Below are 24,793 nucleotides of genomic sequence, written 5' to 3'. Positions count from 1 at the left end.
CTTCTCTTCGACTCCTCCTCCTTCTCTTCCTCCTCCTACTCCCCTTTCTCTTCCCCGTCCTCCTCCTCCTCCTCCTCCTCCTCCTCCTCCTCCTCCTCAGCCGCCGCCGCTTGGAGCAGCCCTGCCCCGACGCCCCGCCGGCCGGCAGCTCTGTGACGTCACAGGCGCCACCAAGGCCCCCCGGCGCCCCACCCGCGCCAGCCCTACGAAGCTGCCCTAGGCCGCCGGCCCGACCGCCTCAGGGGGGCGCTCTCGCTGCCTTGCTGCTCCAGGGCCCTCCGCTCCACGCCGCGGCCCGCCCCCGCCCCCGCCCCGCCCCGCCCCGCTCCCGGGGCACGCGTCTTCCAGCCCCCGGCTGGCCAAAGCCCTTCTCCACCGGGCGCTGGGCCAGGCCACTTCCCGCACCGACAGGGCACGCCACTCATCCGCCTCCCACCCGTCCCGGCAGCTGTGCACCTATGCCGCTGTGGATAGCTGCGCAGCTGTGCGTCGCGACGCAAGGAGCCCACTGAGACAGCCACTTTGGGCGGGCCGCAATGTCATCGGGCGCTTGTGGGGTCCAGAGGAGGCCCTCGCTCGGCCCTGGCGACTGAGCGCCCGGCGAGGAGGAAGGGCTGGGCGGCTGGAGGGGGGCGAGGGTGGGCAGGCTGGGCACGCGCTGGCGCCCTGCGCCTCGCTGGAGGGCGGAGGGCGGAGGGCGGAGGGAGGAGAAGAAGGGCCCTTGGGAGCCAGGCGGCAGGACAGAGAGCGGCGCCAGCCACCAAAAGAGGGCGTGTTGCCTCCCCGTCGGGGAATCGAACCCCGGTCTCCCGCGTGACAGGCGGGGATACTCACCACTATACTAACGAGGACGGCGGCCACCGCCCCCGCGCCCGGCCGCTCTCGGGCTGCCTGCCGACGCCTCCCCCTGCCCTCCGGCCCCCTGCCCACCACGGGCGCCCGGCACGTGCCCGACCCGACCCAACGCCACACCAACCGCGCCCTCCAAAGCAGCAGCCCCCGACCCCGACAGGGACCCGGACCCGCGTGGCCCTGAAAACTCCGAGTGCGCGCTGCCTATTGCCTCCGACGCGGGGATCGCGCCGGGTGGAGGGGGCCCGAGACGCAAAGCAAGGCTGCGAGGAGGGGGTGGGCGCGCGCCGGGCCATGGCCGGCGAGGAGACGCGCGGGTGGGGGCCGGCGGCAGGGGGCTGGCCCGACGCGGCCCGGCTGCGTCCGGGGCCAGGGCTGGGCGAGGGCGCCACCGCGGCGCAGCCAGGCGCGTCGTCTGGCCGTGCTCCCCGTCGGCCGCCGCGCGCCCGCTCCGTCGCTCACCCAGACGGCCGCGCGCCTGGCGCGGAGCACCGCGTCCCGCCAAGGGCACCGGGGTTCGCGTCGCGTCGGGTCCCAGCCAGCCGAGCGGCCACGCGCACGCCCAGGCCCGCCGTCAGGGTGGCCGAGCGGTCTAAGGCGCTGCGTTCAGGTCGCAGTCTCCCCTGGAGGCGTGGGTTCGAATCCCACTCCTGACAAGCCAGCCTTTTGGCCCGCCCGACAAACGCACCCGGCCCTACGGCAGCGCTTTACTGCCTTCCAGTCCGTTCGCGCCTTGCACTCTTGCGGCCTCTCCGAACTCCGGCCCGGACATCCACGCCTCTCAGACGCGGGACCTTCTCAGCCACGGCCGCGGGCCTGGCAGAAACGGCGCACTAGGAACCCTCCGGCGACTGGCTTTCCGGACAAACGCCCTCCCCGCCAGCTCCTAAGCCCCCTCCTACCTGCACCCACACCAGAAAAACCTTCAGTCCTTCGCAGCCCATCTTCCCTCACCTGCTTGCGGCTGCTGCTGCTGGTGCTTTTCCTGCCTGCCTGCCTGCCTGCCTTCGTCCCTCCCTCCCACTCCCACTCCCACGCTCCACCCCGCCCCCACCGCCACACGCAGAACGGCCGCGTGTGGAAAGCCCTCCACGCCTGGCCCGCCCTCCGACTTCGGCCTGGTGAACAGCGGACTCGCTCTCACAGCCTTTCTTCCACTTCCGCCACCAGCAGCTCTCCCTCTTTCCAACATCCTGTCCTTCCCGCCAGCCCCAACGGCCCGCCTGCCCATTCCATTCCCTCCACAGCCACACCGTCTTGCCGGCCTGTGGTGCGTGCCCTCGGTGCTTTTTCGCCTTGGGACCTTGGCCGGACCACACCTGCCTGCCTGCCTGCCTGCCTGCCTGCCTGCCTGCCTGCCTGCTGGGCCGCGTGCAGCCCAGCCTCCTGCTGGCCAGCCAACAGGGGGCCCTCCCTGCACGGGGCCTGGCGCAGGAGTCGCTCCCGGGAACGGTGCTCCAGTGAGTAGTGAGCCGAAGCCCTGGATGCCCTGTCACCCACCACAGACGTCCGGCCCCCAGCCCGGGCCACCCACCTCGGCGCCACAGCGCAAGTCCCTCGGGGAAGCCGCTGCTCCGGCCGGACCCAACCACACCCTGGCGCGCTCCCTCCCTCACCGGGCTGTCCGCGAGCCAGCAGCCAGTCTGCCACAGTGCTTCTCCTCACAACCAACGCAGCAGAGCGGGACCCCGCGGGAGAGGGGTGGGCCAGAGCGCAGAAGCGAGGCTCAGACACCTTTGGTCTTGTGGCCTGAGCGCCGCTCGGCGACGGCGGCGGCGGCGGCGGCGGTGTCCGGCGTCCATCTCCCACGCTCGCGGTCCCTGCACAGCCCCGAGCTCCGACCCCTGCCCCCGCCCGCCCTCGCACGCCCCGCACCAGCAAGAAAGCCAGCCGCCAGAGGGACTGTGCGTCGGGGCCGGGCGGCTGCTGAGAGGAACGTCGGCGCTCGGCCGCAGCGGCCACGCCTCGCCTGCCCTGACTGGGATTCGGGCGCGGGCCAGGCCGCTTGGGCTCCTGGCTTCCTCTGGCGACACCGACAGTCTCGCGGCGGCCGTGGACGGCAGAGAAAGCGCAGGACGGGCCGAGCACGCCTGCGTCCCTCCGTCCCTCGGTGCTTCCGACCGCCTCGCGCCCTGGGGTCGCCAGCGTGCCCGGAGCCTCTCATTCAGGTGGCCCGTCGGCCTCCTGCTCAAATGGAGCACATGCCCACGGGGCGAGCAGTGACCAGGGTCCGGCGGTTGGCGGCGAGCGCCGCTGGGGCAGCGCCGGGGGCCGGCGGCCACCGGTGCATGGGTGGTTCAGTGGTAGAATTCTCGCCTGCCACGCGGGAGGCCCGGGTTCGATTCCCGGCCCATGCAGCCGCAGCGTCCCCTTTTGGTTCCCGCAGCCCCACAGCGGAGCTGGGCTTCCCCGCTGCCACACTCAAGGCACCGGTCGTGCAACAGCTCGCTCACCACCGCACCTTCCGGCCCCTGTCCTTCCCACGCAGACGCCCCCACCCCACACACACCCGGGAGCCAGGCCTCCGGGACCTGACACCTTGCGGGCTCAGCCACTCTTACGCCCAGACCCCTTCCTTGTCCTTGTTCTCGTCCTTACCCCGACCCCGCTTGTGTCACGCTTTTCACTGTGAGGAACACCCCACACTGGCACCCGCACAGCCCAACCTCTTCACCTTTCGCCACGTTTCCAAGCTCTCTGCCTCACTCTGCCCGCACTTCGAGAGTTATACTATGTTTGCACAACCAGGAGCAAGGAAGTTGCCACCTCTGGGAGTGATACATCCCACTTTCCTGGACAGTCCCCAAAGCGTTCACTTGCACGAGGAGTTCAAAAGAAGTCCACACCATCATCGCAGACTGCACTCTAGATTCATGTTCTGACCCTCGACAGAAATACGTTTCCAACACCGGCCCGCTCCTCCACCACTACTGCCACCACCACCATCAGCACGACAAACACCAGCCCCTCCCCTGAACCTCTGCTCCCACCAACAGCATCAGCCCTCGGGACAGCACCACCGGCACCACCACCTCAGCCTCCACCCTACTCCCACAGACACCCCCATCCCACCCCCTATCTCCCCGCTTTTTCCCCCGATCCTTTCCAAATCCTACGTTGTCAAGGATCCTGCCCTTGCCTCTGTCCCGTTGCCCTCCTTTTTTTCCCCTTCGTCGTCTTCTCCTTTTCGCAGCAGTACGGTTGACTTACAATACTGTGTGACTTTCAGGTGTACAGCCAAGTGATTCAGTTATATGTCCTTTTCCAGGTTATTTTCCGTTATACGTTATCACGACATATGAATACAGTTCCCTGTGCTGTACAGTAAATCCTTGTTGCTTCTGTGCTTTATGTCCAGTATTTCCTCTCTGTTAATCGCAGCTCCGGATTTTTCCCTGCCCTACACTTTCCCCTTGGGTAACGAACAGTGTGTTTTCTATGTCTGTGGGTCTGTTTCTCTTTGGCACATACATTCGTTTGTAGTACGGTTTAGATTCCACATATCTTTGTGCTCCTCTGCCTGACTTACGTCGCGAAGTGTAATATACTCTAGGTCCATCCTTACTGGTGCAAATGGCAATATCTCACTCTTTTGTATGGCTGAGGAGTATTCCACAGTACGTACGTACCACGTCTTCCTGTGCCAGCCATCGGTTGATGGGCACTTGGGTTTTGTCCATGTCTTGGCTGTGGCCCGTAGTGCTGCTGTGAACATGGGGGGGTGCATGGATCTCTTCAAATGACAGTTTCTCTCCTTTGCCGATGTGTACCCACGATGGGGATTGCTGGATCATATGAGAGCTCATATTTCACCTATTTATTTAGTGTGTTGTTTTTATTTATGCATTTAATATTTATTTATTCGTTTACTTATAAGAACTAGTAGCTGCAATTTTGGAAGAAAAGTTGATTAACAGTATTGAGTTAGTTTCAGGTGCACAGCAAAGCGGATACTGTCTTCCATGTCTAATATTGTTTCAGGTTGCTTTCCATCACAGTTTACTACAGGATATTGAACATCATTCCCTGTGTTATTCTGGAAATCCTTGTTGCGTATGTCTTTTATATGAAGTACGGTGTATCTGTTCATCGCAGCTCCTACTTTATGTCTCCACCCCTCCCTTTCTCCTCGGGGAACCACCAGTGTGTTTTCTATGTCTGTGAGTCTGTTTCGCTTTGGCACATACATTCTTGTCTATTATGTTTTAGATTCCACGTATCTTTGTGCTTCTCTGTCAGACTTAACTTCACTAAGTGTAATATTCTCTAGGACCATCCTTATTGTGGCAAATGGCAATATTTCATTTTCGGAAATGGCTGAGTAATATTCCACAGTACATTTATACCGCATCTTTTTCTGTCAGCCAACCGTTGATGGGCACATGGGTTTTTTCCATGTCTTGGCTGCGGCACACAGTGCTGCTACAAAGACGGGGGTGCGTGGATCTCTTCAAACAACAGTTTTTCTCTTTGGCGGATGTGTACCCACGACGGGGATTGCTGGATCATCTGATGGCTCATGTTTCTCCTGTTTATTTTGTTCGTTGTTTTTATTTATTTATTTACTTACTTACTTATAAGTACTAGTACTTGTGGTTGAAGAAGAAGAGTTGATTAACGATATTGAGTTCGTTTCAGGTGTACAGCAAAGGGGATACTGTTTTCCATGTCTAATATCGTTTCAGAGTGATTTCCATTACAGGTTATTGCAGGATATTGACTATCACTCCCTGTGTTATTCTGGAAATCCTTGTTGCTTATCTCCTTTATATGAACCACTGTGTATCTGTTCATCGAGCTCCTAATTTATCCCTCCACCCCTCCTTTTTAACTCGGGTAACCATCACTGTGTTTTCTAGGTCTGTGAGTCTGTTTCCGTTTTGCACAGAGATTCATTGGTAGTACGTCTTAGATTCCACATATCTTTGTGCTTCTCTGTCGGACCTACTTCACTAAGTGTAATACTCCCTGGGAGCATTCTTGTTGCGGCAAATGGCGATATTTCATTCTTTCTTATTAATGGCTGTGTAATATCCCATAGTACATATATACCACCTCTTCTTGTACTAGCCACCCGTTGATGGGCACTTGGGTATTCTTCCATGTCTTGGCTACTGCAAATAGTGCCGCTGTGAACATGGAGGTGCTTGTGCCTTTTTGCACTCTTGTTTCGTCATTTCCGGGTACGTACCCAGGAGTGGGATTGCTGGATCATAGGGGACCTCTCCTTTGGCCTCTTTCAACCTCAACCCCTCCTCCCCCCACCCCCGCCGCCACACACACCTGAGACCGGATGGTTTCTCCCGACGAGAGGCGATGTATGTCTCTGGGGCAGTAGAATGCCCCCACCCCATTCGGACCCCGCCTAGCCCCTGTGGCGCGCTCCGTTTCTGTTGTTCTCTTGCCTGCCTCCTACCCACCGCCCCCAGTCCCAACCCACTGGTTAGCCTGACCACCTTGCCGCGCAGCACAGCAGTCTGGCGCCCTCACCCGCCACCCCACCGCGAAGGGGTCCTCTCCCACCATCTTCCTCGCCCCACAGCCCACTCACACACCCCGCCCTTCCCCCCAGCCTGCAGGCTCGGACCCCTCTCCCCGCCACCTTCCCCTTGTATCCCAGGCCCGACTGTCACATGTCCTGCCCGGAAGTCTCACTTCCGCCAGTGCTCCTCAGACGCACTCCTACTCCAGGCCCACCCCGCCCCCTGATCTGACCCACCCGTACGCACGTGCCGGGCCAGGTGCTGCCACCACCCCAAGCTTCTGCTGAGCCCCTGCCTGAGGGGCCAGCCGCTCTCCCGGGCCAGGTCCCCGCCAGCCCAACACCTCCCGCTCCTGCCCGCGCTCCACCCAGACACCCCAGGCCCTTCCTCGCACCTCCCAGCACGCGGCCCACCGCCGCCCTCTCTCCATGGGGTCGTTCTGCTCCGTTCCCTAACCCGCGTGGGGTGGCCACCGACCACGGCCACAAACACCTTCATCCCACACTGTCAGCCACCCCCACGGCACCGGCAAGGGCGTTCAGGAAACCTGCTGCGGTGGTGCGAAGCACCCGTCTGCCCACCGGTGCTCCGTTCCACAGGGGATCCGGCTTTGTTAGAAGGCACCGCCTGTGACACCGCCGTCGCCGTCGGCGCTGCCGCCGCTGTCGCCGTGGGGGAAAAGCAGTGCTGATGGAGAGTCCAAACACAGGCGGGGGCGTTTGCTCGTGGCCACGGCCACGGCGGGGAGAGGCGCGGCCCCGGCCACTCGTGTTTGGGGCTGAGGCAAGCGTCCGGAAAGGAAGACACGGGACGTCGAAGGCCTCGAGTGGGCGCGCGCCAGTGCGGCCAAAAGGTTTGGCCGGGGAGGCAGGGTGGAGGTTGCCTGGCAGGGCTTGGGCTGGAGGTGCAGGGCACCGGGCGGCTCTTGTCGGGGCGCCGAGGCCGCGGAGCAAGCGTGGCCTAAAAGTGGGATGTGGACGGTGGGAGGTAGAGAGGCTTCCCTGACCGGGAATCGAACCCGGGCCGCGGCGGTGAGAGCGCCGAATCCTAACCACTAGACCACCAGGGAGCGTCAGGCTCTACCACTGCTCCTGCTGGACCCATAGCACCCGCTCGGCGCCACCTTGGCGCCAAGACCCGGCCTTTCCAAGTCCAGCCACGCGCCGCCCCTGGCAATCCACGTGTCCTACCGTCCTTCCTGCTTGCAGCGCCCTCAGAACACTGCGCGCCTGCTTCTCGCACACACGAGAAAAGCCGCTGGGGCCAGCTAGCTCCCTGCTCCCAGCTCTCCCTCACAGGCCCCCGGCCGGCCGGCCGCCCGTGGAGCTCGGTAAAAGGTCAGCCCGCTGCGTTGGCCGGGAATCGAACCCGGGTCAACTGCTTGGAAGGCAGCTATGCTCACCACTATACCACCAACGCTGCACAGCCCGGGCCGCCCCGAGACGCCGGCACCGGGCTCGCCCGAGCGCACTCTCGTCGCCGCCGCCTTCTCCTCCTCCTCCTCCTCCTCCTCCTGCTCCTCCTCCTGCTCCTCCTTCTCTTCGACTCCTCCTCCTTCTCTTCCTCCTCCTACTCCCCTTTCTCTTCCCCGTCCTCCTCCTCCTCCTCCTCCTCCTCCTCCTCCTCCTCCTCAGCCGCCGCCGCTTGGAGCAGCCCTGCCCCGACGCCCCGCCGGCCGGCAGCTCTGTGACGTCACAGGCGCCACCAAGGCCCCCCGGCGCCCCACCCGCGCCAGCCCTACGAAGCTGCCCTAGGCCGCCGGCCCGACCGCCTCAGGGGGGCGCTCTCGCTGCCTTGCTGCTCCAGGGCCCTCCGCTCCACGCCGCGGCCCGCCCCCGCCCCCGCCCCGCCCCGCCCCGCTCCCGGGGCACGCGTCTTCCAGCCCCCGGCTGGCCAAAGCCCTTCTCCACCGGGCGCTGGGCCAGGCCACTTCCCGCACCGACAGGGCACGCCACTCATCCGCCTCCCACCCGTCCCGGCAGCTGTGCACCTATGCCGCTGTGGATAGCTGCGCAGCTGTGCGTCGCGACGCAAGGAGCCCACTGAGACAGCCACTTTGGGCGGGCCGCAATGTCATCGGGCGCTTGTGGGGTCCAGAGGAGGCCCTCGCTCGGCCCTGGCGACTGAGCGCCCGGCGAGGAGGAAGGGCTGGGCGGCTGGAGGGGGGCGAGGGTGGGCAGGCTGGGCACGCGCTGGCGCCCTGCGCCTCGCTGGAGGGCGGAGGGCGGAGGGCGGAGGGAGGAGAAGAAGGGCCCTTGGGAGCCAGGCGGCAGGACAGAGAGCGGCGCCAGCCACCAAAAGAGGGCGTGTTGCCTCCCCGTCGGGGAATCGAACCCCGGTCTCCCGCGTGACAGGCGGGGATACTCACCACTATACTAACGAGGACGGCGGCCACCGCCCCCGCGCCCGGCCGCTCTCGGGCTGCCTGCCGACGCCTCCCCCTGCCCTCCGGCCCCCTGCCCACCACGGGCGCCCGGCACGTGCCCGACCCGACCCAACGCCACACCAACCGCGCCCTCCAAAGCAGCAGCCCCCGACCCCGACAGGGACCCGGACCCGCGTGGCCCTGAAAACTCCGAGTGCGCGCTGCCTATTGCCTCCGACGCGGGGATCGCGCCGGGTGGAGGGGGCCCGAGACGCAAAGCAAGGCTGCGAGGAGGGGGTGGGCGCGCGCCGGGCCATGGCCGGCGAGGAGACGCGCGGGTGGGGGCCGGCGGCAGGGGGCTGGCCCGACGCGGCCCGGCTGCGTCCGGGGCCAGGGCTGGGCGAGGGCGCCACCGCGGCGCAGCCAGGCGCGTCGTCTGGCCGTGCTCCCCGTCGGCCGCCGCGCGCCCGCTCCGTCGCTCACCCAGACGGCCGCGCGCCTGGCGCGGAGCACCGCGTCCCGCCAAGGGCACCGGGGTTCGCGTCGCGTCGGGTCCCAGCCAGCCGAGCGGCCACGCGCACGCCCAGGCCCGCCGTCAGGGTGGCCGAGCGGTCTAAGGCGCTGCGTTCAGGTCGCAGTCTCCCCTGGAGGCGTGGGTTCGAATCCCACTCCTGACAAGCCAGCCTTTTGGCCCGCCCGACAAACGCACCCGGCCCTACGGCAGCGCTTTACTGCCTTCCAGTCCGTTCGCGCCTTGCACTCTTGCGGCCTCTCCGAACTCCGGCCCGGACATCCACGCCTCTCAGACGCGGGACCTTCTCAGCCACGGCCGCGGGCCTGGCAGAAACGGCGCACTAGGAACCCTCCGGCGACTGGCTTTCCGGACAAACGCCCTCCCCGCCAGCTCCTAAGCCCCCTCCTACCTGCACCCACACCAGAAAAACCTTCAGTCCTTCGCAGCCCATCTTCCCTCACCTGCTTGCGGCTGCTGCTGCTGGTGCTTTTCCTGCCTGCCTGCCTGCCTGCCTTCGTCCCTCCCTCCCACTCCCACTCCCACGCTCCACCCCGCCCCCACCGCCACACGCAGAACGGCCGCGTGTGGAAAGCCCTCCACGCCTGGCCCGCCCTCCGACTTCGGCCTGGTGAACAGCGGACTCGCTCTCACAGCCTTTCTTCCACTTCCGCCACCAGCAGCTCTCCCTCTTTCCAACATCCTGTCCTTCCCGCCAGCCCCAACGGCCCGCCTGCCCATTCCATTCCCTCCACAGCCACACCGTCTTGCCGGCCTGTGGTGCGTGCCCTCGGTGCTTTTTCGCCTTGGGACCTTGGCCGGACCACACCTGCCTGCCTGCCTGCCTGCCTGCCTGCCTGCCTGCCTGCTGGGCCGCGTGCAGCCCAGCCTCCTGCTGGCCAGCCAACAGGGGGCCCTCCCTGCACGGGGCCTGGCGCAGGAGTCGCTCCCGGGAACGGTGCTCCAGTGAGTAGTGAGCCGAAGCCCTGGATGCCCTGTCACCCACCACAGACGTCCGGCCCCCAGCCCGGGCCACCCACCTCGGCGCCACAGCGCAAGTCCCTCGGGGAAGCCGCTGCTCCGGCCGGACCCAACCACACCCTGGCGCGCTCCCTCCCTCACCGGGCTGTCCGCGAGCCAGCAGCCAGTCTGCCACAGTGCTTCTCCTCACAACCAACGCAGCAGAGCGGGACCCCGCGGGAGAGGGGTGGGCCAGAGCGCAGAAGCGAGGCTCAGACACCTTTGGTCTTGTGGCCTGAGCGCCGCTCGGCGACGGCGGCGGCGGCGGCGGCGGTGCCCGGCGTCCATCTCCCACGCTCGCGGTCCCTGCACAGCCCCGAGCTCCGACCCCTGCCCCCGCCCGCCCTCGCACGCCCCGCACCAGCAAGAAAGCCAGCCGCCAGAGGGACTGTGCGTCGGGGCCGGGCGGCTGCTGAGAGGAACGTCGGCGCTCGGCCGCAGCGGCCACGCCTCGCCTGCCCTGACTGGGATTCGGGCGCGGGCCAGGCCGCTTGGGCTCCTGGCTTCCTCTGGCGACACCGACAGTCTCGCGGCGGCCGTGGACGGCAGAGAAAGCGCAGGACGGGCCGAGCACGCCTGCGTCCCTCCGTCCCTCGGTGCTTCCGACCGCCTCGCGCCCTGGGGTCGCCAGCGTGCCCGGAGCCTCTCATTCAGGTGGCCCGTCGGCCTCCTGCTCAAATGGAGCACATGCCCACGGGGCGAGCAGTGACCAGGGTCCGGCGGTTGGCGGCGAGCGCCGCTGGGGCAGCGCCGGGGGCCGGCGGCCACCGGTGCATGGGTGGTTCAGTGGTAGAATTCTCGCCTGCCACGCGGGAGGCCCGGGTTCGATTCCCGGCCCATGCAGCCGCAGCGTCCCCTTTTGGTTCCCGCAGCCCCACAGCGGAGCTGGGCTTCCCCGCTGCCACACTCAAGGCACCGGTCGTGCAACAGCTCGCTCACCACCGCACCTTCCGGCCCCTGTCCTTCCCACGCAGACGCCCCCACCCCACACACACCCGGGAGCCAGGCCTCCGGGACCTGACACCTTGCGGGCTCAGCCACTCTTACGCCCAGACCCCTTCCTTGTCCTTGTTCTCGTCCTTACCCCGACCCCGCTTGTGTCACGCTTTTCACTGTGAGGAACACCCCACACTGGCACCCGCACAGCCCAACCTCTTCACCTTTCGCCACGTTTCCAAGCTCTCTGCCTCACTCTGCCCGCACTTCGAGAGTTATACTATGTTTGCACAACCAGGAGCAAGGAAGTTGCCACCTCTGGGAGTGATACATCCCACTTTCCTGGACAGTCCCCAAAGCGTTCACTTGCACGAGGAGTTCAAAAGAAGTCCACACCATCATCGCAGACTGCACTCTAGATTCATGTTCTGACCCTCGACAGAAATACGTTTCCAACACCGGCCCGCTCCTCCACCACTACTGCCACCACCACCATCAGCACGACAAACACCAGCCCCTCCCCTGAACCTCTGCTCCCACCAACAGCATCAGCCCTCGGGACAGCACCACCAGCACCACCACCTCAGCCTCCACCCTACTCCCACAGACACCCCCATCCCACCCCCTATCTCCCCGCTTTTTCCCCCGATCCTTTCCAAATCCTACGTTGTCAAGGATCCTGCCCTTGCCTCTGTCCCGTTGCCCTCCTTTTTTTCCCCTTCGTCGTCTTCTCCTTTTCGCAGCAGTACGGTTGACTTACAATACTGTGTGACTTTCAGGTGTACAGCCAAGTGATTCAGTTATATGTCCTTTTCCAGGTTATTTTCCGTTATACGTTATCACGACATATGAATACAGTTCCCTGTGCTGTACAGTAAATCCTTGTTGCTTCTGTGCTTTATGTCCAGTATTTCCTCTCTGTTAATCGCAGCTCCGGATTTTTCCCTGCCCTACACTTTCCCCTTGGGTAACGAACAGTGTGTTTTCTATGTCTGTGGGTCTGTTTCTCTTTGGCACATACATTCGTTTGTAGTACGGTTTAGATTCCACATATCTTTGTGCTCCTCTGCCTGACTTACGTCGCGAAGTGTAATATACTCTAGGTCCATCCTTACTGGTGCAAATGGCAATATCTCACTCTTTTGTATGGCTGAGGAGTATTCCACAGTACGTACGTACCACGTCTTCCTGTGCCAGCCATCGGTTGATGGGCACTTGGGTTTTGTCCATGTCTTGGCTGTGGCCCGTAGTGCTGCTGTGAACATGGGGGGGTGCATGGATCTCTTCAAATGACAGTTTCTCTCCTTTGCCGATGTGTACCCACGATGGGGATTGCTGGATCATATGAGAGCTCATATTTCACCTATTTATTTAGTGTGTTGTTTTTATTTATGCATTTAATATTTATTTATTCGTTTACTTATAAGAACTAGTAGCTGCAATTTTGGAAGAAAAGTTGATTAACAGTATTGAGTTAGTTTCAGGTGCACAGCAAAGCGGATACTGTCTTCCATGTCTAATATTGTTTCAGGTTGCTTTCCATCACAGTTTACTACAGGATATTGAACATCATTCCCTGTGTTATTCTGGAAATCCTTGTTGCGTATGTCTTTTATATGAAGTACGGTGTATCTGTTCATCGCAGCTCCTACTTTATGTCTCCACCCCTCCCTTTCTCCTCGGGGAACCACCAGTGTGTTTTCTATGTCTGTGAGTCTGTTTCGCTTTGGCACATACATTCTTGTCTATTATGTTTTAGATTCCACGTATCTTTGTGCTTCTCTGTCAGACTTAACTTCACTAAGTGTAATATTCTCTAGGACCATCCTTATTGTGGCAAATGGCAATATTTCATTTTCGGAAATGGCTGAGTAATATTCCACAGTACATTTATACCGCATCTTTTTCTGTCAGCCAACCGTTGATGGGCACATGGGTTTTTTCCATGTCTTGGCTGCGGCACACAGTGCTGCTACAAAGACGGGGGTGCGTGGATCTCTTCAAACAACAGTTTTTCTCTTTGGCGGATGTGTACCCACGACGGGGATTGCTGGATCATCTGATGGCTCATGTTTCTCCTGTTTATTTTGTTCGTTGTTTTTATTTATTTATTTACTTACTTACTTATAAGTACTAGTACTTGTGGTTGAAGAAGAAGAGTTGATTAACGATATTGAGTTCGTTTCAGGTGTACAGCAAAGGGGATACTGTTTTCCATGTCTAATATCGTTTCAGAGTGATTTCCATTACAGGTTATTGCAGGATATTGACTATCACTCCCTGTGTTATTCTGGAAATCCTTGTTGCTTATCTCCTTTATATGAACCACTGTGTATCTGTTCATCGAGCTCCTAATTTATCCCTCCACCCCTCCTTTTTAACTCGGGTAACCATCACTGTGTTTTCTAGGTCTGTGAGTCTGTTTCCGTTTTGCACAGAGATTCATTGGTAGTACGTCTTAGATTCCACATATCTTTGTGCTTCTCTGTCGGACCTACTTCACTAAGTGTAATACTCCCTGGGAGCATTCTTGTTGCGGCAAATGGCGATATTTCATTCTTTCTTATTAATGGCTGTGTAATATCCCATAGTACATATATACCACCTCTTCTTGTACTAGCCACCCGTTGATGGGCACTTGGGTATTCTTCCATGTCTTGGCTACTGCAAATAGTGCCGCTGTGAACATGGAGGTGCTTGTGCCTTTTTGCACTCTTGTTTCGTCATTTCCGGGTACGTACCCAGGAGTGGGATTGCTGGATCATAGGGGACCTCTCCTTTGGCCTCTTTCAACCTCAACCCCTCCTCCCCCCACCCCCGCCGCCACACACACCTGAGACCGGATGGTTTCTCCCGACGAGAGGCGATGTATGTCTCTGGGGCAGTAGAATGCCCCCACCCCATTCGGACCCCGCCTAGCCCCTGTGGCGCGCTCCGTTTCTGTTGTTCTCTTGCCTGCCTCCTACCCACCGCCCCCAGTCCCAACCCACTGGTTAGCCTGACCACCTTGCCGCGCAGCACAGCAGTCTGGCGCCCTCACCCGCCACCCCACCGCGAAGGGGTCCTCTCCCACCATCTTCCTCGCCCCACAGCCCACTCACACACCCCGCCCTTCCCCCCAGCCTGCAGGCTCGGACCCCTCTCCCCGCCACCTTCCCCTTGTATCCCAGGCCCGACTGTCACATGTCCTGCCCGGAAGTCTCACTTCCGCCAGTGCTCCTCAGACGCACTCCTACTCCAGGCCCACCCCGCCCCCTGATCTGACCCACCCGTACGCACGTGCCGGGCCAGGTGCTGCCACCACCCCAAGCTTCTGCTGAGCCCCTGCCTGAGGGGCCAGCCGCTCTCCCGGGCCAGGTCCCCGCCAGCCCAACACCTCCCGCTCCTGCCCGCGCTCCACCCAGACACCCCAGGCCCTTCCTCGCACCTCCCAGCACGCGGCCCACCGCCGCCCTCTCTCCATGGGGTCGTTCTGCTCCGTTCCCTAACCCGCGTGGGGTGGCCACCGACCACGGCCACAAACACCTTCATCCCACACTGTCAGCCACCCCCACGGCACCGGCAAGGGCGTTCAGGAAACCTGCTGCGGTGGTGCGAAGCACCCGTCTGCCCACCGGTGCTCCGTTCCACAGGGGATCCGGCTTTGTTAGAAGGCACCGCCTGTGACACCGCCGTCGCCGTCGGCGCTGCCGCCGCTGTCGCCGTGGGGGAAAAGCAGTGCTGATGGAGAGTCCAAACACAGGCGGGGGCGTTTGCTCGTGGCCACGGCCACGGCGGGGAGAGGCGCGGCCCCGGCCACTCGTGTTTGGGGCTGAGGCAAGCGTCCGGAAAGGAAGACACGGGACGTCGAAGGCCTCGAGTGGGCGCGCGCCAGTGCGGCCAAAAGGTTTGGCCGGGGAGGCAGGGTGGAGGTTGCCTGGCAGGGCTTGGGCTGGAGGTGCAGGGCACCGGGCGGCTCTTGTCGGGGCGCCGAGGCCGCGGAGCAAGCGTGGCCTAAAAGTGGGATGTGGACGGTGGGAGGTAGAGAGGCTTCCCTGACCGGGAATCGAACCCGGGCCGCGGCGGTGAGAGCGCCGAATCCTAACCACTAGACCACCAGGGAGCGTCAGGCTCTACCACTGCTCCTGCTGGACCCATAGCACCCGCTCGGCGCCACCTTGGCGCCAAGACCCGGCCTTTCCAAGTCCAGCCACGCGCCGCCCCTGGCAATCCACGTGTCCTACCGTCCTTCCTGCTTGCAGCGCCCTCAGAACACTGCGCGCCTGCTTCTCGCACACACGAGAAAAGCCGCTGGGGCCAGCTAGCTCCCTGCTCCCAGCTCTCCCTCACAGGCCCCCGGCCGGCCGGCCGCCCGTGGAGCTCGGTAAAAGGTCAGCCCGCTGCGTTGGCCGGGAATCGAACCCGGGTCAACTGCTTGGAAGGCAGCTATGCTCACCACTATACCACCAACGCTGCACAGCCCGGGCCGCCCCGAGACGCCGGCACCGGGCTCGCCCGAGCGCACTCTCGTCGCCGCCGCCTTCTCCTCCTCCTCCTCCTCCTCCTCCTGCTCCTCCTCCTGCTCCTCCTTCTCTTCGACTCCTCCTCCTTCTCTTCCTCCTCCTACTCCCCTTTCTCTTCCCCGTCCTCCTCCTCCTCCTCCTCCTCCTCCTCCTCCTCCTCCTCAGCCGCCGCCGCTTGGAGCAGCCCTGCCCCGACGCCCCGCCGGCCGGCAGCTCTGTGACGTCACAGGCGCCACCAAGGCCCCCCGGCGCCCCACCCGCGCCAGCCCTACGAAGCTGCCCTAGGCCGCCGGCCCGACCGCCTCAGGGGGGCGCTCTCGCTGCCTTGCTGCTCCAGGGCCCTCCGCTCCACGCCGCGGCCCGCCCCCGCCCCCGCCCCGCCCCGCCCCGCTCCCGGGGCACGCGTCTTCCAGCCCCCGGCTGGCCAAAGCCCTTCTCCACCGGGCGCTGGGCCAGGCCACTTCCCGCACCGACAGGGCACGCCACTCATCCGCCTCCCACCCGTCCCGGCAGCTGTGCACCTATGCCGCTGTGGATAGCTGCGCAGCTGTGCGTCGCGACGCAAGGAGCCCACTGAGACAGCCACTTTGGGCGGGCCGCAATGTCATCGGGCGCTTGTGGGGTCCAGAGGAGGCCCTCGCTCGGCCCTGGCGACTGAGCGCCCGGCGAGGAGGAAGGGCTGGGCGGCTGGAGGGGGGCGAGGGTGGGCAGGCTGGGCACGCGCTGGCGCCCTGCGCCTCGCTGGAGGGCGGAGGGCGGAGGGCGGAGGGAGGAGAAGAAGGGCCCTTGGGAGCCAGGCGGCAGGACAGAGAGCGGCGCCAGCCACCAAAAGAGGGCGTGTTGCCTCCCCGTCGGGGAATCGAACCCCGGTCTCCCGCGTGACAGGCGGGGATACTCACCACTATACTAACGAGGACGGCGGCCACCGCCCCCGCGCCCGGCCGCTCTCGGGCTGCCTGCCGACGCCTCCCCCTGCCCTCCGGCCCCCTGCCCACCACGGGCGCCCGGCACGTGCCCGACCCGACCCAACGCCACACCAACCGCGCCCTCCAAAGCAGCAGCCCCCGACCCCGACAGGGACCCGGACCCGCGTGGCCCTGAAAACTCCGAGTGCGCGCTGCCTATTGCCTCCGACGCGGGGATCGCGCCGGGTGGAGGGGGCCCGAGACGCAAAGCAAGGCTGCGAGGAGGGGGTGGGCGCGCGCCGGGCCATGGCCGGCGAGGAGACGCGCGGGTGGGGGCCGGCGGCAGGGGGCTGGCCCGACGCGGCCCGGCTGCGTCCGGGGCCAGGGCTGGGCGAGGGCGCCACCGCGGCGCAGCCAGGCGCGTCGTCTGGCCGTGCTCCCCGTCGGCCGCCGCGCGCCCGCTCCGTCGCTCACCCAGACGGCCGCGCGCCTGGCGCGGAGCACCGCGTCCCGCCAAGGGCACCGGGGTTCGCGTCGCGTCGGGTCCCAGCCAGCCGAGCGGCCACGCGCACGCCCAGGCCCGCCGTCAGGGTGGCCGAGCGGTCTAAGGCGCTGCGTTCAGGTCGCAGTCTCCCCTGGAGGCGTGGGTTCGAATCCCACTCCTGACAAGCCAGCCTTTTGGCCCGCCCGACAAACGCACCCGGCCCTACGGCAGCGCTTTACTGCCTTCCAGTCCGTTCGCGCCTTGCACTCTTGCGGCCTCTCCGAACTCCGGCCCGGACATCCACGCCTCTCAGACGCGGGACCTTCTCAGCCACGGCCGCGGGCCTGGCAGAAACGGCGCACTAGGAACCCTCCGGCGACTGGCTTTCCGGACAAACGCCCTCCCCGCCAGCTCCTAAGCCCCCTCCTACCTGCACCCACACCAGAAAAACCTTCAGTCCTTCGCAGCCCATCTTCCCTCACCTGCTTGCGGCTGCTGCTGCTGGTGCTTTTCCTGCCTGCCTGCCTGCCTGCCTTCGTCCCTCCCTCCCACTCCCACTCCCACGCTCCACCCCGCCCCCACCGCCACACGCAGAACGGCCGCGTGTGGAAAGCCCTCCACGCCTGGCCCGCCCTCCGACTTCGGCCTGGTGAACAGCGGACTCGCTCTCACAGCCTTTCTTCCACTTCCGCCACCAGCAGCTCTCCCTCTTTCCAACATCCTGTCCTTCCCGCCAGCCCCAACGGCCCGCCTGCCCATTCCATTCCCTCCACAGCCACACCGTCTTGCCGGCCTGTGGTGCGTGCCCTCGGTGCTTTTTCGCCTTGGGACCTTGGCCGGACCACACCTGCCTGCCTGCCTGCCTGCCTGCCTGCCTGCCTGCCTGCTGGGCCGCGTGCAGCCCAGCCTCCTGCTGGCCAGCCAACAGGGGGCCCTCCCTGCACGGGGCCTGGCGCAGGAGTCGCTCCCGGGAACGGTGCTCCAGTGAGTAGTGAGCCGAAGCCCTGGATGCCCTGTCACCCACCACAGACGTCCGGCCCCCAGCCCGGGCCACCCACCTCGGCGCCACAGCGCAAGTCCCTCGGGGAAGCCGCTGCTCCGGCCGGACCCAACCACACCCTGGCGCGCTCCCTCCCTCACCGGGCTGTCCGCGAGCCAGCAGCCAGTCTGCCACAGTGCTTCTCCTCACAACCAACGCAGCAGAGCGGGACCCCGCGGGAGAGGGGTGGGCCAGAGCGCAGAAGCGAGGCTCAGACACCTTTGGTCTTGTGGCCTGAGCGCCGCTCGGCGACGGCGGCGGCGGCGGCGGCGGTGTCCGGCGTCCATCTCCCACGCTCGCGGTCCCTGCACAGCCCCGAGCTCCGACCCCTGCCCCCGCCCGCCCTCGCACGCCCCGCACCAGCAAGAAAGCCAGCCGCCAGAGGGACTGTGCGTCGGGGCCGGGCGGCTGCTGAGAGGAACGTCGGCGCTCGGCCGCAGCGGCCACGCCTCGCCTGCCCTGACTGGGATTCGGGCGCGGGCCAGGCCGCTTGGGCTCCTGGCTTCCTCTGGCGACACCGACAGTCTCGCGGCGGCCGTGGACGGCAGAGAAAGCGCAGGACGGGCCGAGCACGCCTGCGTCCCTCCGTCCCTCGGTGCTTCCGACCGCCTCGCGCCCTGGGGTCGCCAGCGTGCCCGGAGCCTCTCATTCAGGTGGCCCGTCGGCCTCCTGCTCAAATGGAGCACATGCCCACGGGGCGAGCAGTGACCAGGGTCCGGCGGTTGGCGGCGAGCGCCGCTGGGGCAGCGCCGGGGGCCGGCGGCCACCGGTGCATGGGTGGTTCAGTGGTAGAATTCTCGCCTGCCACGCGGGAGGCCCGGGTTCGATTCCCGGCCCATGCAGCCGCAGCGTCCCCTTTTGGTTCCCGCAGCCCCACAGCGGAGCTGGGCTTCCCCGCTGCCACACTCAAGGCACCGGTCGTGCAACAGCTCGCTCACCACCGCACCTTCCGGCCCCTGTCCTTCCCACGCAGACGCCCCCACCCCACACACACCCGGGAGCCAGGCCTCCGGGACCTGACACCTTGCGGGCTCAGCCACTCTTACGCCCAGACCCCTTCCTTGTCCTTGTTCTCGTCCTTACCCCGACCCCGCTTGTGTCACGCTTTTCACTGTGAGGAACACCCCACACTGGCACCCGCACAGCCCAACCTCTTCACCTTTCGCCACGTTTCCAAGCTCTCTGCCTCACTCTGCCCGCACTTCGAGAGTTATACTATGTTTGCACAACCAGGAGCAAGGAAGTTGCCACCTCTGGGAGTGATACATCCCACTTTCCTGGACAGTCCCCAAAGCGTTCACTTGCACGAGGAGTTCAAAAGAAGTCCACACCATCATCGCAGACTGCACTCTAGATTCATGTTCTGACCCTCGACAGAAATACGTTTCCAACACCGGCCCGCTCCTCCACCACTACTGCCACCACCACCATCAGCACGACAAACACCAGCCCCTCCCCTGAACCTCTGCTCCCACCAACAGCATCAGCCCTCGGGACAGCACCACCGGCACCACCACCTCAGCCTCCACCCTACTCCCACAGACACCCCCATCCCACCCCCTATCTCCCCGCTTTTTCCCCCGATCCTTTCCAAATCCTACGTTGTCAAGGATCCTGCCCTTGCCTCTGTCCCGTTGCCCTCCTTTTTTTCCCCTTCGTCGTCTTCTCCTTTTCGCAGCAGTACGGTTGACTTACAATACTGTGTGACTTTCAGGTGTACAGCCAAGTGATTCAGTTATATGTCCTTTTCCAGGTTATTTTCCGTTATACGTTATCACGACATATGAATACAGTTCCCTGTGCTGTACAGTAAATCCTTGTTGCTTCTGTGCTTTATGTCCAGTATTTCCTCTCTGTTAATCGCAGCTCCGGATTTTTCCCTGCCCTACACTTTCCCCTTGGGTAACGAACAGTGTGTTTTCTATGTCTGTGGGTCTGTTTCTCTTTGGCACATACATTCGTTTGTAGTACGGTTTAGATTCCACATATCTTTGTGCTCCTCTGCCTGACTTACGTCGCGAAGTGTAATATACTCTAGGTCCATCCTTACTGGTGCAAATGGCAATATCTCACTCTTTTGTATGGCTGAGGAGTATTCCACAGTACGTACGTACCACGTCTTCCTGTGCCAGCCATCGGTTGATGGGCACTTGGGTTTTGTCCATGTCTTGGCTGTGGCCCGTAGTGCTGCTGTGAACATGGGGGGGTGCATGGATCTCTTCAAATGACAGTTTCTCTCCTTTGCCGATGTGTACCCACGATGGGGATTGCTGGATCATATGAGAGCTCATATTTCACCTATTTATTTAGTGTGTTGTTTTTATTTATGCATTTAATATTTATTTATTCGTTTACTTATAAGAACTAGTAGCTGCAATTTTGGAAGAAAAGTTGATTAACAGTATTGAGTTAGTTTCAGGTGCACAGCAAAGCGGATACTGTCTTCCATGTCTAATATTGTTTCAGGTTGCTTTCCATCACAGTTTACTACAGGATATTGAACATCATTCCCTGTGTTATTCTGGAAATCCTTGTTGCGTATGTCTTTTATATGAAGTACGGTGTATCTGTTCATCGCAGCTCCTACTTTATGTCTCCACCCCTCCCTTTCTCCTCGGGGAACCACCAGTGTGTTTTCTATGTCTGTGAGTCTGTTTCGCTTTGGCACATACATTCTTGTCTATTATGTTTTAGATTCCACGTATCTTTGTGCTTCTCTGTCAGACTTAACTTCACTAAGTGTAATATTCTCTAGGACCATCCTTATTGTGGCAAATGGCAATATTTCATTTTCGGAAATGGCTGAGTAATATTCCACAGTACATTTATACCGCATCTTTTTCTGTCAGCCAACCGTTGATGGGCACATGGGTTTTTTCCATGTCTTGGCTGCGGCACACAGTGCTGCTACAAAGACGGGGGTGCGTGGATCTCTTCAAACAACAGTTTTTCTCTTTGGCGGATGTGTACCCACGACGGGGATTGCTGGATCATCTGATGGCTCATGTTTCTCCTGTTTATTTTGTTCGTTGTTTTTATTTATTTATTTACTTACTTACTTATAAGTACTAGTACTTGTGGTTGAAGAAGAAGAGTTGATTAACGATATTGAGTTCGTTTCAGGTGTACAGCAAAGGGGATACTGTTTTCCATGTCTAATATCGTTTCAGAGTGATTTCCATTACAGGTTATTGCAGGATATTGACTATCACTCCCTGTGTTATTCTGGAAATCCTTGTTGCTTATCTCCTTTATATGAACCACTGTGTATCTGTTCATCGAGCTCCTAATTTATCCCTCCACCCCTCCTTTTTAACTCGGGTAACCATCACTGTGTTTTCTAGGTCTGTGAGTCTGTTTCCGTTTTGCACAGAGATTCATTGGTAGTACGTCTTAGATTCCACATATCTTTGTGCTTCTCTGTCGGACCTACTTCACTAAGTGTAATACTCCCTGGGAGCATTCTTGTTGCGGCAAATGGCGATATTTCATTCTTTCTTATTAATGGCTGTGTAATATCCCATAGTACATATATACCACCTCTTCTTGTACTAGCCACCCGTTGATGGGCACTTGGGTATTCTTCCATGTCTTGGCTACTGCAAATAGTGCCGCTGTGAACATGGAGGTGCTTGTGCCTTTTTGCACTCTTGTTTCGTCATTTCCGGGTACGTACCCAGGAGTGGGATTGCTGGATCATAGGGGACCTCTCCTTTGGCCTCTTTCAACCTCAACCCCTCCTCCCCCCACCCCCGCCGCCACACACACCTGAGACCGGATGGTTTCTCCCGACGAGAGGCGATGTATGTCTCTGGGGCAGTAGAATGCCCCCACCCCATTCGGACCCCGCCTAGCCCCTGTGGCGCGCTCCGTTTCTGTTGTTCTCTTGCCTGCCTCCTACCCACCGCCCCCAGTCCCAACCCACTGGTTAGCCTGACCACCTTGCCGCGCAGCACAGCAGTCTGGCGCCCTCACCCGCCACCCCACCGCGAAGGGGTCCTCTCCCACCATCTTCCTCGCCCCACAGCCCACTCACACACCCCGCCCTTCCCCCCAGCCTGCAGGCTCGGACCCCTCTCCCCGCCACCTTCCCCTTGTATCCCAGGCCCGACTGTCACATGTCCTGCCCGGAAGTCTCACTTCCGCCAGTGCTCCTCAGACGCACTCCTACTCCAGGCCCACCCCGCCCCCTGATCTGACCCACCCGTACGCACGTGCCGGGCCAGGTGCTGCCACCACCCCAAGCTTCTGCTGAGCCCCTGCCTGAGGGGCCAGCCGCTCTCCCGGGCCAGGTCCCCGCCAGCCCAACACCTCCCGCTCCTGCCCGCGCTCCACCCAGACACCCCAGGCCCTTCCTCGCACCTCCCAGCACGCGGCCCACCGCCGCCCTCTCTCCATGGGGTCGTTCTGCTCCGTTCCCTAACCCGCGTGGGGTGGCCACCGACCACGGCCACAAACACCTTCATCCCACACTGTCAGCCACCCCCACGGCACCGGCAAGGGCGTTCAGGAAACCTGCTGCGGTGGTGCGAAGCACCCGTCTGCCCACCGGTGCTCCGTTCCACAGGGGATCCGGCTTTGTTAGAAGGCACCGCCTGTGACACCGCCGTCGCCGTCGGCGCTGCCGCCGCTGTCGCCGTGGGGGAAAAGCAGTGCTGATGGAGAGTCCAAACACAGGCGGGGGCGTTTGCTCGTGGCCACGGCCACGGCGGGGAGAGGCGCGGCCCCGGCCACTCGTGTTTGGGGCTGAGGCAAGCGTCCGGAAAGGAAGACACGGGACGTCGAAGGCCTCGAGTGGGCGCGCGCCAGTGCGGCCAAAAGGTTTGGCCGGGGAGGCAGGGTGGAGGTTGCCTGGCAGGGCTTGGGCTGGAGGTGCAGGGCACCGGGCGGCTCTTGTCGGGGCGCCGAGGCCGCGGAGCAAGCGTGGCCTAAAAGTGGGATGTGGACGGTGGGAGGTAGAGAGGCTTCCCTGACCGGGAATCGAACCCGGGCCGCGGCGGTGAGAGCGCCGAATCCTAACCACTAGACCACCAGGGAGCGTCAGGCTCTACCACTGCTCCTGCTGGACCCATAGCACCCGCTCGGCGCCACCTTGGCGCCAAGACCCGGCCTTTCCAAGTCCAGCCACGCGCCGCCCCTGGCAATCCACGTGTCCTACCGTCCTTCCTGCTTGCAGCGCCCTCAGAACACTGCGCGCCTGCTTCTCGCACACACGAGAAAAGCCGCTGGGGCCAGCTAGCTCCCTGCTCCCAGCTCTCCCTCACAGGCCCCCGGCCGGCCGGCCGCCCGTGGAGCTCGGTAAAAGGTCAGCCCGCTGCGTTGGCCGGGAATCGAACCCGGGTCAACTGCTTGGAAGGCAGCTATGCTCACCACTATACCACCAACGCTGCACAGCCCGGGCCGCCCCGAGACGCCGGCACCGGGCTCGCCCGAGCGCACTCTCGTCGCCGCCGCCTTCTCCTCCTCCTCCTCCTCCTCCTCCTGCTCCTCCTCCTGCTCCTCCTTCTCTTCGACTCCTCCTCCTTCTCTTCCTCCTCCTACTCCCCTTTCTCTTCCCCGTCCTCCTCCTCCTCCTCCTCCTCCTCCTCCTCCTCAGCCGCCGCCGCTTGGAGCAGCCCTGCCCCGACGCCCCGCCGGCCGGCAGCTCTGTGACGTCACAGGCGCCACCAAGGCCCCCCGGCGCCCCACCCGCGCCAGCCCTACGAAGCTGCCCTAGGCCGCCGGCCCGACCGCCTCAGGGGGGCGCTCTCGCTGCCTTGCTGCTCCAGGGCCCTCCGCTCCACGCCGCGGCCCGCCCCCGCCCCCGCCCCGCCCCGCCCCGCTCCCGGGGCACGCGTCTTCCAGCCCCCGGCTGGCCAAAGCCCTTCTCCACCGGGCGCTGGGCCAGGCCACTTCCCGCACCGACAGGGCACGCCACTCATCCGCCTCCCACCCGTCCCGGCAGCTGTGCACCTATGCCGCTGTGGATAGCTGCGCAGCTGTGCGTCGCGACGCAAGGAGCCCACTGAGACAGCCACTTTGGGCGGGCCGCAATGTCATCGGGCGCTTGTGGGGTCCAGAGGAGGCCCTCGCTCGGCCCTGGCGACTGAGCGCCCGGCGAGGAGGAAGGGCTGGGCGGCTGGAGGGGGGCGAGGGTGGGCAGGCTGGGCACGCGCTGGCGCCCTGCGCCTCGCTGGAGGGCGGAGGGCGGAGGGCGGAGGGAGGAGAAGAAGGGCCCTTGGGAGCCAGGCGGCAGGACAGAGAGCGGCGCCAGCCACCAAAAGAGGGCGTGTTGCCTCCCCGTCGGGGAATCGAACCCCGGTCTCCCGCGTGACAGGCGGGGATACTCACCACTATACTAACGAGGACGGCGGCCACCGCCCCCGCGCCCGGCCGCTCTCGGGCTGCCTGCCGACGCCTCCCCCTGCCCTCCGGCCCCCTGCCCACCACGGGCGCCCGGCACGTGCCCGACCCGACCCAACGCCACACCAACCGCGCCCTCCAAAGCAGCAGCCCCCGACCCCGACAGGGACCCGGACCCGCGTGGCCCTGAAAACTCCGAGTGCGCGCTGCCTATTGCCTCCGACGCGGGGATCGCGCCGGGTGGAGGGGGCCCGAGACGCAAAGCAAGGCTGCGAGGAGGGGGTGGGCGCGCGCCGGGCCATGGCCGGCGAGGAGACGCGCGGGTGGGGGCCGGCGGCAGGGGGCTGGCCCGAC

General features: G+C 63.1%; 16 non-coding genes across 16 annotated transcripts; 6 read left to right on the top strand and 10 right to left on the bottom strand.

The window, feature by feature from the left end:
• Positions 1 to 779: 779 nt before the first annotated feature.
• Positions 780 to 851, bottom strand: TRNAD-GUC (transfer RNA aspartic acid (anticodon GUC)). The gene has a single exon. It is a non-coding gene; the product is annotated as a tRNA-Asp (tRNA).
• A 574-nt stretch (positions 852 to 1,425) lies between these two features.
• On the top strand, positions 1,426 to 1,508 carry TRNAL-CAG (transfer RNA leucine (anticodon CAG)). Its single transcript has one exon. It is a non-coding gene; the product is annotated as a tRNA-Leu (tRNA).
• Positions 1,509 to 3,138: 1,630 nt separating this feature from the next.
• Positions 3,139 to 3,209, top strand: TRNAG-GCC (transfer RNA glycine (anticodon GCC)). The gene has a single exon. It is a non-coding gene; the product is annotated as a tRNA-Gly (tRNA).
• Positions 3,210 to 7,332: 4,123 nt separating this feature from the next.
• Positions 7,333 to 7,404, bottom strand: TRNAE-CUC (transfer RNA glutamic acid (anticodon CUC)). The gene has a single exon. It is a non-coding gene; the product is annotated as a tRNA-Glu (tRNA).
• Positions 7,405 to 7,682: 278 nt separating this feature from the next.
• Positions 7,683 to 7,754, bottom strand: TRNAG-UCC (transfer RNA glycine (anticodon UCC)). Its single transcript has one exon. It is a non-coding gene; the product is annotated as a tRNA-Gly (tRNA).
• An 894-nt stretch (positions 7,755 to 8,648) lies between these two features.
• Positions 8,649 to 8,720, bottom strand: TRNAD-GUC (transfer RNA aspartic acid (anticodon GUC)). The gene has a single exon. It is a non-coding gene; the product is annotated as a tRNA-Asp (tRNA).
• A 574-nt stretch (positions 8,721 to 9,294) lies between these two features.
• TRNAL-CAG (transfer RNA leucine (anticodon CAG)) lies at positions 9,295 to 9,377 on the top strand. The gene has a single exon. It is a non-coding gene; the product is annotated as a tRNA-Leu (tRNA).
• Positions 9,378 to 11,003: 1,626 nt separating this feature from the next.
• TRNAG-GCC (transfer RNA glycine (anticodon GCC)) lies at positions 11,004 to 11,074 on the top strand. Its single transcript has one exon. It is a non-coding gene; the product is annotated as a tRNA-Gly (tRNA).
• A 4,123-nt stretch (positions 11,075 to 15,197) lies between these two features.
• Positions 15,198 to 15,269, bottom strand: TRNAE-CUC (transfer RNA glutamic acid (anticodon CUC)). Its single transcript has one exon. It is a non-coding gene; the product is annotated as a tRNA-Glu (tRNA).
• Positions 15,270 to 15,547: 278 nt separating this feature from the next.
• TRNAG-UCC (transfer RNA glycine (anticodon UCC)) lies at positions 15,548 to 15,619 on the bottom strand. Its single transcript has one exon. It is a non-coding gene; the product is annotated as a tRNA-Gly (tRNA).
• Positions 15,620 to 16,513: 894 nt separating this feature from the next.
• On the bottom strand, positions 16,514 to 16,585 carry TRNAD-GUC (transfer RNA aspartic acid (anticodon GUC)). The gene has a single exon. It is a non-coding gene; the product is annotated as a tRNA-Asp (tRNA).
• Positions 16,586 to 17,159: 574 nt separating this feature from the next.
• On the top strand, positions 17,160 to 17,242 carry TRNAL-CAG (transfer RNA leucine (anticodon CAG)). Its single transcript has one exon. It is a non-coding gene; the product is annotated as a tRNA-Leu (tRNA).
• A 1,626-nt stretch (positions 17,243 to 18,868) lies between these two features.
• TRNAG-GCC (transfer RNA glycine (anticodon GCC)) lies at positions 18,869 to 18,939 on the top strand. Its single transcript has one exon. It is a non-coding gene; the product is annotated as a tRNA-Gly (tRNA).
• Positions 18,940 to 23,062: 4,123 nt separating this feature from the next.
• Positions 23,063 to 23,134, bottom strand: TRNAE-CUC (transfer RNA glutamic acid (anticodon CUC)). Its single transcript has one exon. It is a non-coding gene; the product is annotated as a tRNA-Glu (tRNA).
• A 278-nt stretch (positions 23,135 to 23,412) lies between these two features.
• TRNAG-UCC (transfer RNA glycine (anticodon UCC)) lies at positions 23,413 to 23,484 on the bottom strand. Its single transcript has one exon. It is a non-coding gene; the product is annotated as a tRNA-Gly (tRNA).
• Positions 23,485 to 24,372: 888 nt separating this feature from the next.
• Positions 24,373 to 24,444, bottom strand: TRNAD-GUC (transfer RNA aspartic acid (anticodon GUC)). The gene has a single exon. It is a non-coding gene; the product is annotated as a tRNA-Asp (tRNA).
• Positions 24,445 to 24,793: the final 349 nt, after the last annotated feature.

This window comes from Eschrichtius robustus, unplaced genomic scaffold (genome assembly GCF_028021215.1).
Source record: "Eschrichtius robustus isolate mEscRob2 unplaced genomic scaffold, mEscRob2.pri scaffold_809, whole genome shotgun sequence".
NCBI lineage: Eukaryota > Metazoa > Chordata > Mammalia > Artiodactyla > Eschrichtiidae > Eschrichtius > Eschrichtius robustus.
This window is presented reverse-complemented; position numbering and strand designations above follow the sequence as displayed.